This window comes from the organism of the source record quoted next, unplaced genomic scaffold, assembly GCF_019419815.1.
Source record: "Pyrus x bretschneideri cultivar Hongxiangsu unplaced genomic scaffold, Pyrus_bretschneideri_v1 Contig6, whole genome shotgun sequence".
Classification (NCBI taxonomy): domain Eukaryota; kingdom Viridiplantae; phylum Streptophyta; class Magnoliopsida; order Rosales; family Rosaceae; genus Pyrus; species Pyrus x bretschneideri.
In genome coordinates, this window is record NW_025999798.1 from 9,970,387 (window position 1) to 9,982,838 (window position 12,452).

At 37.7% G+C, this 12,452-nt stretch overlaps 3 pseudogenes; all 3 read right to left on the reverse strand.

Annotated features, from left to right (window-relative positions):
- Positions 1-332: 332 nt before the first annotated feature.
- On the reverse strand, positions 333-3,335 carry LOC125471494 (annotated as a pseudogene).
- Positions 3,336-6,872: 3,537 nt separating this feature from the next.
- LOC125471429 lies at positions 6,873-7,796 on the reverse strand (annotated as a pseudogene).
- Positions 7,797-8,974: 1,178 nt separating this feature from the next.
- On the reverse strand, positions 8,975-9,996 carry LOC103954134 (annotated as a pseudogene).
- Positions 9,997-12,452: the final 2,456 nt, after the last annotated feature.

Genomic DNA, 12,452 nt, shown 5'->3' on the forward strand with positions numbered 1-12,452 from the left:
GACCTTTCACTGTACTAGTGTATTTGCTTGTTACGTGAAACTGATGATGACAGATTCAGCATAAAGATGAACACCTGCTACTTGACGCGGCTTAATTAAATGATGAAAATCACCCGTAACTTGTCGACGAAGAGAGTCACTGGCTTCAGTAATATTTCATATAAATTAGGAGAGTACATCAAAATTAGGTCAGCATTTTTACTTTGATCAACAAGGATGTTGGCTTCTAATAAGATGACATAATGCAATGTACTTTATTTATATATCTAGTTTTTATTATTTATATGAAACAATGATAGTCATGAGGAATTATTAGCATGATAAATTATTAGCTAGACAAGAAAAGAAGCCAAGCGTTTGAACACTTTCTTAACATTCTCAGTCTCAGTCTTAGACTCGATCATAAGCCAGAAATAAAAGCAATGATCCTCTCCTTCCACTTCAAACAGCTCCAATTCTCCTTTCCACCCACTTTCCTTCACTAAATCATAATATCGAACACCTCGATCCCTCAGATCATCCTTTCCAGCAACCCACACAAGCAGCTTAGACCACCCTAGTCCAGTAAGGCTCGGTGCACCCTCACCCTCAGGATTCACCATTGGATTATCAATCCCTCCAGGAGCAGAGGGATAAACAAAGTCCCAAGCTATAGAATGATGATATTTCTTAAACTCTTCACCTTTAGTCTCTGACCCAATTGTCTTGGAACCCCAAAAATAATGACAGGACAAAAATGCCCCCAAAATTTTCACACCACCACACAGGCTCTCAACTCCTTCCTTCATAGCCAGGTTATGTGTAATATTTCCACCTGCACTATCACCACCAATGTAAAGTCTACCAAAATCTCCATACCTGACAAACCATGGCTCTTTGTTACTGTCCACGTCTTTGTTGCTTGAGTGAGAAGCAACCCATTGAAGAGCGGCCCAGCAGTCTTCATAAGCGGTAGGAAGTGGGTTTTCTGGGGCAAGTCTCTACTCAACAGAGACAGCTACAACTTTGGCTTCTGAGACCAAGCGGTTGAGATAACGTTGGTTAAGGAATGAGAACGCAGACTCCATGCAAAAGGCACCACCGTGGAAGTAAACCAAGATGGGGAGCTTTTGGGTATGATTTTGAGGGAGATTTGGGAGGAAAACGCGAACCGAGATTTTGGGGTTTTCTGAGATGGTGATATCTTTGGAGGAGACACCAGTTTCTGGATCTTGATCAGGAGATGGCGGGACATATGAAGGATATGGAAGTGGAGTGCGCTCCACAGTGCCATCTTCGAAGATTCTGATGAAAGGAACGGACTTAAAGGTTAATTCTTAGTGATGGAAGCCATTAGATAAGATGGATAGATATGAATATGTGTGAAACTTGAGGGTGTGAAGGTGCCTATTAATAGAGGGAGCGTTTTCCATTAACTCATTAGAAAACAAATCAAGAAAGATGCCATGTTTGAAATACGTAACAGGCTAACAGCAAACAAAGTAGCAACCACGTCTCTTCGTCTAGTCAAATGACTCTGGCACTCTCACCCTTGAAAGTTTTTGCATTTCGTTTTAGGTAATTGTTGTTATTCACACTCAAAAAAAGTCATCAAACACTATTCATCAAATCAATAGGTAAGTGATAATACTATTACAAAAATTTATTAAGCATTTTAAGGAGGCGTTTTGACATAGAGACCCTGGTTTTTGAGTTTTTTTTAACTAAACGTCTAGTGCTTCTAGAGATTTAATTGAACTTTCTTGCTACAATATGGGGCCACATCCTAATTGATATTTTTTTTTTATATATCAAAATTACAAGACTTGCAACTCCATTAATCAAAGTAAATACTAGGATTAAGTATCTAAATTCCCTCAACCTTTTAGTGTCATTTTAAATTGGTATCAACCTTTTTAAACATTCAAAACAAATACCTAACTTATTGAAAATGTCACATCTGTTAAGCCTCAATTAAATTTCTATTAAATTAACTGGGCTTACTTTGTCTCTAACATCAATAGAAGGTCATGGAAGCATGCCTCTGCCAAGTAACAGTCACCATCACCCCCTTCTGGCCATCACCTCCAAACCCAACGCACAGCCAGAAACTCCACCTACAACTCAAGCTGCCGACATCGAGAAGAAGGTCATGGAGCAAAAATAAGAACTGGAAGCTTTACTAGCTGAAAATCAGAGAATGAGGAAATCACATGAGCAGAAACAAGCTCCTTGAAACTCTATCTGAATTCTTAACTTTGTTCTTTGTTAGGAGATTTTCCAATCCTCTTTTTTGTTTTCCATTTTATTTGTGGATTTGTTTATTTATTTTTATTTTTTTCATCTACATGTCATTTTTGAAGTTATTTTTTTATTTTATTATTATAGTGTCCAAGTAAGAAAATAAGTAGGACTCATTGTTGCCACATACATTTAACGAAAAAAATTAACTGGTGTTGCAGTCCTATTAGATTAGGAATTTGATTGTTTAAATCCCAGTAGATCTAGGTATATCTCTTATATTCCTATTAGGAGTTGATTACCTTTTAAGAGTTGTAATCCTAAAAGGGTAAGCATTTTACATATCCTATTACTATAAATAAAGGCACAATGGGGTGGAATAGAACACATCTCACAATTACACATCTCTTTTTTTCTCTCTACTATTGCCGCACCCCTCTCTATGGCCTCCATAATTGTTCATACCTACAACAACTGGGACTTAATAGATGTGACTTTTTCAATAGGTCAAGTACTTGTTTGAAATATTTAAAAAGATTGATACCAATTTAAAATAACACTAAAAAGTTGGGAGTTTTAGATAGTTAATTCTAAATACTAATATTCCATAATTCCAAACTTCTTCACGACTAAAAAATGTCCTAAATTGTTGCTAACTTGTAACATCCCATATCGACCAACGGAGAGGGGTCGGGTGATGTGCCTTATATGTACATGTCCACCTCCATATAGCATGAGGTCTTTTGGGAACTCACTGACTTCGGATTCCATCGGAACTCCGAACTTAAGCGAGTTTGGACGGGAGCAATCCCAGGATGGGTGACCCTTTGGGAAGTTCTCGTGTGAGTTCCTAGAAATAAAACCATGAAGGCGTGGCCGGGGCCCAAAGCGAACAATATTGTGCTACGGCAAAGTCGAGCCTAGATGTGACAGAATCGTATCAGAGCCACTCTACCTTGTGGTGCGAGTGTGCCGACGAGGACCTCGGACCCTTAAGGGGGATGGATTTTAACATCCCATATCGATCAACGGAGAGGGGGTGATGTGCCTTACATGTACATGCCCACCTCCTATAGCACGAGACCTTTTGAGAACTCAGTGACTTCAGATTCCATCGGAACTCCAAAGTTAAGCGAGTTCGGATAAGAGCATTCCCAGGATGGGTGACCAACTGAGAAGTTTTCGTGTGAGTTCCCAGAAACAAAACCGTGAGGGCGTGGCTGGGACCCAAAGCGAATAATATCGTGCTACGGCAGAGTTGAGACTGGGATGTGACATAACTTGTTCACCAAAATTTTAAAACGCTGAATACATGTCCTAAAGGATAAGAAACATTTGAATTTTAGAATATCAATCATGTACTAATCTTTTTGATAAAAAAAAATCATGAACTGACCTTTATTTTTCTATTTCACCAGTTATAATTTGAGAGACGTAAAGTGGAGTATGGAATTAATGGTCAGCAAAATAACTCTTTCATGTTTGCAAAACGTACAGGGAAATAACCCGGTTCGTTATATTTCAGCTTTCGCTTTGGTTACTAAAGGCATACAGGAGTCTATGGGTTTGCTTTAGCAAGTTATTCATAAAAAACTAAATCCAATTAGCCTTTTTGTCAGCATCAACAAATGCAAATGAGAGGGCAAAACCTGTATAAATAAAAAATAATTAGTCTGTAAATACTATTGAATGTTAAAAAAATAAAAACTAATTAAATGACGAAAATATTGTGGACAATTTATCTAACAAGGGAAAGGGAGGTTGTGGCAAGAGAGAGAGGAGAAAGTGTAGGAATTTGTGTGTGAGATGTATTATTCTCTCTATAGTGCCTTTATTTATAATAGTAAAGATGAGGAGAATACTTATCGTCCAAGTAAATACAATCCTAGTAAAGAAAGAATAACTAGTAACCAAATTTATCTAAGATTTACACAATTACACTTTAATGTAATATATATAATAAAATCTGACAATTGAATTGATTTTTTATTTTTATTTTTATTTTTTGGTGTGTTTCATTCAAAGCAATTGATTTGAGTTATAGATAAAGAAGAGAAAAAGTTCATTTACTTCAAAGCAATAGATTGCAAAGCCAAAGCAATTGATGCTTAGTTAAACTAATTTTCTTTTCTTTATCAGTTTGTGTGAATGGAAAGTCAAAAATAAGGGTAATGTTAGGGAGACTAAATTTGTAAATAAAATTATATAAACTAAATGACATGTAAGTTAAGGATTTGATTATTATTTAAACATTGATAAACGTGATGATTCCTATTGGTGATACATCATTTAGTTTACAAATTTTGTCTACAAATTTAGTCTTCCTAACATTACCCAAAAAATAAAGGATCAATTCCACTTTAAAGAGACATAGTAAATGTTGGAATCATCCGTTTGAGAATTGTGACTATTCTTATGATCTAGATGGGGAATAATGAACAAGAAAAATCAAAGTTGAAATAAAAAATGAAAGACTTTTGGCTTCAAAAAACTTATTGTGACTGTTCTTTTTTACTATAAGTGTTGGAATCGTGCGTTGCGGTATAGGAAAAATAATTGATTTGAAAATTGTGTAAGAAATGAGAAATGTCACAATATTTGTTTTCTACATGTGAAAGTGATGGAAGAGAAAGAATATATTTTTCATACCCACCTAGTTTGGCAACTTTTTCTTAAATGATACTAAAAAAATGTCTTTGTTCACAAAAGAGACATTCCCCTCTAATGAATTTATAATCATTCGAGTTGTACCACTGAACATAAAAATAAAAATCTACACAAAAGTTTTTTAATAGAGTAAAACTTTCAACAAAACTCTAGATAAGAAAGCCCTTGTATTTCGAGTGAATGGGTCGACGATTTGGTTGGGTATAAAAGGAAATGAGATGTTTGTTGAGAATGCGTTTGGACCCAAAATAATGGATTTGGGTCGAGTATGATTTTGATTTTGGGCTCGGCCCAGAGTGGAAAAACATCTAACTTCAAGGATGGTCATTTGGATAAAAGCCCAGCCCAAGGTGGGTTAGCCGAATTCTAATCAATGTTGGATTCCTTAGAGTCAGGATTGGATTCGACTAAATCCTGATTCAATTAGGAGTCTTTGAGATCTTAAAGTTCATTAATTAAGATTTGTAATATTCCAAGGATCTGGGTGCAAAATTGATCAGAATCAGGAATGAATTAATTATGAAGAAAGGACTAGGTTCAAAGTCTTAAGTCCAGTTGGAGTGACCAAACTTCACAAAGAGATCAAGTTTATCTAGTAGTCTGGTTTAGGGAATGTCGAGGAAATACAATTTGAGTAGGACTATACTTCGGCACCAGATGAAAATCACTCCAAAAATAGAAGAGGGTTTGCAACATTTAAAGCCTCTTCAACTTAACCCAAAAAACGCCTTGCGCAAATTCTCGCTCTATGCGAAACCCTTTCAAACTTTTGAGAAAAACACTAACATCCCTAACTCCGCCAACACACCTTCAGTTTGGATAAACAATACAGTGGAGGAAATCGGTGACACCTTCAGTTTGGATAAACAACACTGTAGAGGCAACCGGTGACACCTTTAATTTGGATAAACAACACTGGAGCCGTAGAATCAGGTGATTAAGGTGCACCTTGAGTTTGGATAAACAATACTGCTTCCGGTTCGTTTGGTTATTTATCCAAGTCTCGGTCAACAAAGAGTCTTTGAGTCCTTGTTGGAAGAGGTCTCATTAGCCTTTCGGCGAGTTAAGGTGTTACTTAGTGTTCGACACATTAAAAGCCGAGACGAGAAGAGTTCCTTCCTCAACCGCAATGGCTAAGATCACAAGTCAAAAGCACGTCCAACACCACCAAAATATTCATTTACTCACCGACCAAGATCAATTGACAAGTTGGCCAACCTTCAACTGAAGGCCGTAGTTAGCTCATTAGCTATTCGGCCAGCACACCACGTAGGCTTAGTAATTTTTAGGGCAAACAGAATAAATCTCACATTGATGAGACGAGAAGGGATGGCGAGATGGTTGATATGATGTATATAATTAACGCATGCTAACAAGATGAGATGATTGATACGATGTACATAATTCATATTTAGTTTTATTTATTTATGAGGTATTTGTTGATTTGTCTCCTGAACTTTTATGCAACTGCCAATTTCTCCCCTAACTTTAATTTTAGCCAATTGTCCCTTGAACTTTTTAAATTAGCCAATTTCCCCCTCGAGCTTTAATTTTTGCCGATTACCTTCTGAACTTTTATAAATAGTCAATTCCTCCCTTGGCATTAGATTTTAAAAACTTTCATTCAATTTTTCATCCATCCAATTTTTCATCCTTTTTGCCCTCATATAGTTGTCATATGTTGTTTATGTAATCAAGAAGGATGGAAAATTGGATGTAAATTTTTAAAATCTAACGTAGGGAGAAATTGGCTATTTATAAAAGTTCAGAGAGGTAATCGGCTAAAATTAAAGTTCAAGAGAGAAATTGGCTAATTATAAAAGTTCAAGAAGGTAATCAGTTAAAATTAAAGTTCATGAGAAATTGGAAGCTCCATACAAGTTTAGGGGACAAATCGACAAATATGCATTTATTTATTTGTAGAATCAAAAGACAGTCATTCCCGGCTTCGTGAAGAAACTAATTACTAGCATGATGTAAATTAACTAGATAAGAAAAGAAACCAAGCGTTTGAACACTTTATCAACATTCTCATTCTCAGATCCATCTCAAGTTGGAAATGAAAGCAATCCTCTCCTTCAACTTCAAACAGCTCCACTTCTCCTTTACCCCCACTCTCTTTTGTAATACCAAACACCTCGATCCCTCAGCTCATCCTTTCTGGCAACACACACGAGCAGCCGAGCGCACGCAAGTCCAGCAACGCTTGGTGCACCCTCACCCACCGGATTCTCACGATTGGATTGTCAATCCCTCCGGGAGCTGATAAAACATCTCCCAAATTTCATACTTCGAATTCTTCTCAAAGTCTTCACCTTTGGGTTCTGACCCAATTGGCTTGGAACTTCAAAAATAAGGGCAGCCCAAATATGTACCCCAAATGACACCACCACACAAGCTCTCAACTCCTGCCTTCATAGCCATATTATGTGCAATGTTTCCACCTGCACCGTCACCACCAATGTAAAGTCTATCAAAATCTCCATACCCGACTAGCCATGGCTCTTTGTTACCGTCTGAGTCTTCGTTGCTTGAGTGAGAAGCAACCCATTGAAGAGCATCCCAGCAATCTTCATAAGCAATAGGAAGTGGGTTCTCTGGAACAAGTCTGTAGTCAACAGAGAGACCGCTACCACTCAGGCTTCCGAGACCAAGGGTTTGAGATAGTGATGAGTAAAGAGTCCGAAGGCAGACGACACGCAAAACGCCCCACCGTGGAAGTAAACGAAGATGGGGAGCTTTTGGGTTTTGTTTTGATGGATGTTCGGGAGGTAGGTGAGCGGAGATGTTGGGATTGTCTGAGATGGTGATGTCTTTGGAGGGTCCACATACGATTCAAATGTGCCATCATCGTAGATTCTGAGGAAAGGTTGGTTTTCTAAGGTGAATTCTCTGGTGATGGAAGCCATTAGAGAAGATGGATAGATTACGAAGAAGTGTGAAACTTGAGGGTGTGAATGTGCCCAACAAAAAAATTAGCCGCTAGGTGTCTTCATCTAGCCAAACAAACTCTGGCACTCACACCCCCTCAAAACGCTTTGTGATTTCCTTTGAATTTATATCACAAATAGTCTGACGTTTGACTAGGCCATCCCCTTCGTCCCTTACACATTGTAGATTTATCACAAATAGTCATGTCATTTTGTTTTTTGTTTTTTGTTTTTTGTTTTTTGTTTTTATCTTTTATTTTTTATTTAGAGATATGGAAGAGTTGAGAAAAGATGGTGGGAGACTTGTAGAAAATAATGTATAAACATACAAAATGAAAATTAATATTCATATACCCGTATCAAAGGCACAAAGGGTGAAAACAAAAACTAAAAATCAAATGGTTATTACATGAACCGTAGAATGTGTTCAAAATAGACCCTCTTCAGTGCCAATGGAACATAAAAGGGATTGATTTCGGCTCAAAAGCGACTTAGGAAAATCAGAGTCCCTTTTGATCAAAATTTTAGTAGTGTTAATGATCATCTAATGTCAAAAAAACCTTCAATTATTACTCATTGTCTTTATCCAACAGTCACCGATACTTAAAATTTCTCAATTTATCCATCCAAATCTATGTGTTCTAGGCCACGGATATTTCTCAAAGTACTTATATTTAATCCCTTGGTAAAAAGATTTTGAATCACTCTATTGTATTAGTGTTGTGGTAGGGGTTGTTTGATAACCATTTTGCTTTTCATTTTTTAGGTTTTTTACTTTTTAAAAACTGCAAACTTATTTGGTAATTACTTTTTTGATTTTTCACTTTTTGCCTTTTTAGTTTAATTCTTTTGAAAACTAAAATTGGTTACCAAATAAGATTCCAGTTTTTAGGTTTCAAAAAGATGAAAACTGAAAAAATGATTAACAAACGGCCCCTCGGATCACATTGTGCAGAATGTGAATTAAGTGAAGCCAAAGCCCCCTTGAAAGACAAGTCTGATCAATTAAACAAGAAGTATTCGTTTATCCAATAAACTACTTTAATATGTCTCCATGAGTCTTTCAGGCCACTAGAAAGGTAAACTGTCGTGGCAAAGCCACTAGTTGGTCCATTTCTTTTTGAAACAAAAAACAAACTATCTTGATATGATAGTTACTAGACAAGAAAAGAAGCCAAGCGTTTGATCATTTTCTTAACATTCTCAGTCTCACTCTCACACAAGATATGATAGCAATGATCCTCTCCTTCCACTTCAAACAGCTCCACTTCTCCTTTCCACCCACTTTCCTTCACCAAATCGTAATACCAAACACCTCGATCTCTCAGCTCATCTTTTCCAGCAACACACACGAGCAGCCGAGAGCACGCAAGTCCAGCTAGTCTCTGTTCACCCTCACCCGCCAGATTCAACATCGGATTGTCAATCCCTCCGAGACCTGATGGATATACAAGGTCCCAAACCAATTAAGGTAAAGTTTTCTCAGAGTCTTCACCTCTATGCTCTGACCCAATTGGCTTGGAACTCCAAAAATAAGGGTGGGACAAAAATGCAACCAAAATTTTGACACCACCACACAAGCTCTCAACTCCTGCCTTCATAGCCATATTATGTGCAATGTTCCACCTGCACTATCACCACCAATGTAAAGTCTATCAAAATCTCCAAACCTGACTAACCATTGCTCTTTGTTACCGTCTGTGTCTTTGTTGCTTGAGTGGGAAGCAACCCATCGAAGAGCATCCCAACAATCTTCATAAGCAATAGAAAGTGGGTTCTCCGGTGCAAGTCTGTACTCAACAGAGATAGCTAGGACTCTTGCTTCCGAAACCAAGTGGTTGAGATAACAGTTGTCAAGAAATGAGAAGGCGGAGTCAATGCAAAACCCACCGCCATGGAAGTAGACCAAGATGGGAAGCTTTTGGGTTTGGTTTTGAGGGGGGTTTGGGAGGTAAAGGAGAGCAGAGATATTGGGGTTGTCTGAGATGGTGATATCTTTGGAGGAGACACCAGTATGCGGATTTTGATTTGGAGATGGGGGCACGTATGGAGAGCCCAAAAGGCGTTCCACCGAGCCATCTTTTTAGTTTCTGATCATAGGAAGGAACTTTGAGGCTATTTCTTTGGTGCGACATTGGAGAGACTTGGATAAAAGATGGATAATTTTATTTGAACCCATATAACTTATTTCCACACCCAACTTATTTTTTACACTTACATTATTTTTAAAGAAATTGTTAATATCTCTTTAAACTTAAATTTATTACCTAAACCACCCTCACAAACTCAGTTCAATATGTTTACATTTATCTTTACACCCAATAGATTAAAAGAGCAAAACCAGAAAGTATGTTAGATTTTGTGTCAAGAGTGAACGAATTCATTAAAATAAAGTCAAAACTTAAAATAAAATAAAATAAAGATTTTGATTCTATCTGCCACAAACTTTAAATAATGCTTTGTCCATCACTCTGGAGTGGTCAATATGATTCTTGAGTGCACATCAAGAACTTTGTGCAATCATAAGATTGATCGAGAAGATCATTGCCGTGGTGACACCACAGCTACCATGAGGGCTGTAAATCTTGCATCATGCGTTGTGGCTCTCTGACTGAAAAAATAGTGCTCTTGCCGATAAACTAGCACTAACTGGACTGGTCAAATGTATCACGAGTTTGTCCAACACTCGTATGAATCTGAGCTTGGGAAGAGAAATATTGATTTAAGTCAATTCCTAACTGCATTGAATTTGTTATTGTTTCACCACACAAAAAAAGTGTTATGGGTATTAAGGATAGAGTTCGTAATAGCTAGGCTGTTGAGATCGAACTAAAGTTATATGCATGTTGCTAGTAACCAGCTTGCATCGAATGACATAAAAAAAGTCTCCTTTTAGGTCTTCAGATGTTCTTTTGGTCTTGATACATGGGCTACCACTGCAATTCCAGGTTTGTTGGGTGTGTTGGTTGAGAGCGGTGCGGACAATACCCGTATCTATGAGAGCGTCTTATGGTATAGCCATCATGAATACCCTTAGCGTCTTAGAGTTCTATACATCCACCCCTTCTCAAGGAACTTCTTTAGACAAAACTTTATTTTTTCCTCTTTTTAAATGGTAAATATTTCTAAGAACATGAAGTATGAATCAAACCCATGTGGCTAGGTAAAAAGTGTGGGTTTATTGATAAATTTTAATTTTATTGTTAAATTCATCTTGTACTTGATGGTAATTATGCAATAAGGTAAAAAAGACAATTCACATTTAAAATTTAAATTTTTAAAATTTAAATTAAGTGTAAAAAAAGATTATATAGGTTCAAATAAAAATTTTCAAAAAAATTTGGAATTGCAGTGTGAAAGTCGAGGCTAATAAAAAGAGATGCCTTCTTTGACAGTTCATCATTCAAACAGAATCATGTTTTTCCATTTTCATTTCAAACATTGTGGGCACTTCGACCCCTCAAACATCTTCTTCCTTCTAAATTTTTAGTATTGGAGTCGGTGCACCAAAGACATTCGTCTAGGTACATGGTCGCGTCAGTTTCTTAGAACATCCTTTCAAAAGAAATGTCAAATGTAAAATACTAAAACAATATTTGATGGCTTATGTGATAATTTAATATGTCACATCCCGGCCCGGGACGGATCATTTCTCGAGCCCGCTTCACCACCGTAGCACGATACTGTCCGCTTTGGGCTTACCATTCCCTCACAGTTTTGTTTTTGGGAGCTCACGGGCAGCTTCCCAGTGGGTCACCCATCATGGGATTGCTCTAGCCCCCTTCTCGCTTAACTTCGGAGTTCCTACGAAACCCGAAGCCAGTGAGCTTCCAAAAGGCCTCGTGCTAGGTAAGAATGGGAATATACATATAAGGATCACTCTCCTGGGCGATGTGGGATGTCACAATCCACCCCCCTTAGGGGCCCGACGTCTTCGTCGGCACACACGCGACCAGGGTTAGGCTCTGATACCAAATTGTCACATCCCGGCCCGGGGCAGATCACTTCTCAGGCCCGCTCCACCACCGTAGCACGATATTGTCCGGTTTGGGCTTACCATTCCCTCACGGTTTTGTTTTTGGGAACTCACGAGCAGCTTCCCAATGGGTTACCCATCATGGGATTGCTCTAGCCCCCTCCTCGCTTAACTTCAGAGTTCCTACAGAACCCGAAGCCAGTGAGCTTTCCAAAGGCCTTGTGCTAGGTAAGAATGGGAATATACATATAAGGATCACTCCCCTGGGCGATGTGGGATGTCACATAATATTTGTAAAAAATTTTGCTCAATCTGATATGTTAAATAAAAATGTCACTTTATAATTTTTTTTGCATTTTTTTGTGGGTTCAATTATTAAGATAACCAATCAAATACTGAGAACACATAGCAACATTTATTATAAATTGCATCACACCTATTAAAACATTATTAAAATCAATTTTACAGCAACTGTCCCAATTTGATGCCAAAAGGATTTGCCTTCAATTGACCCAATTCCATGTAAGAAATTAAGGGCAATGTTGGGAAGTTTGCTACCATGTTGTACTATTGCATGTATATGTGGTAGTTTTAATACATCTTCGCTAGAGATGTTCTTAGCTAGGCAGCGAGTTGGCCATTTTGTATTCAAATTCAAA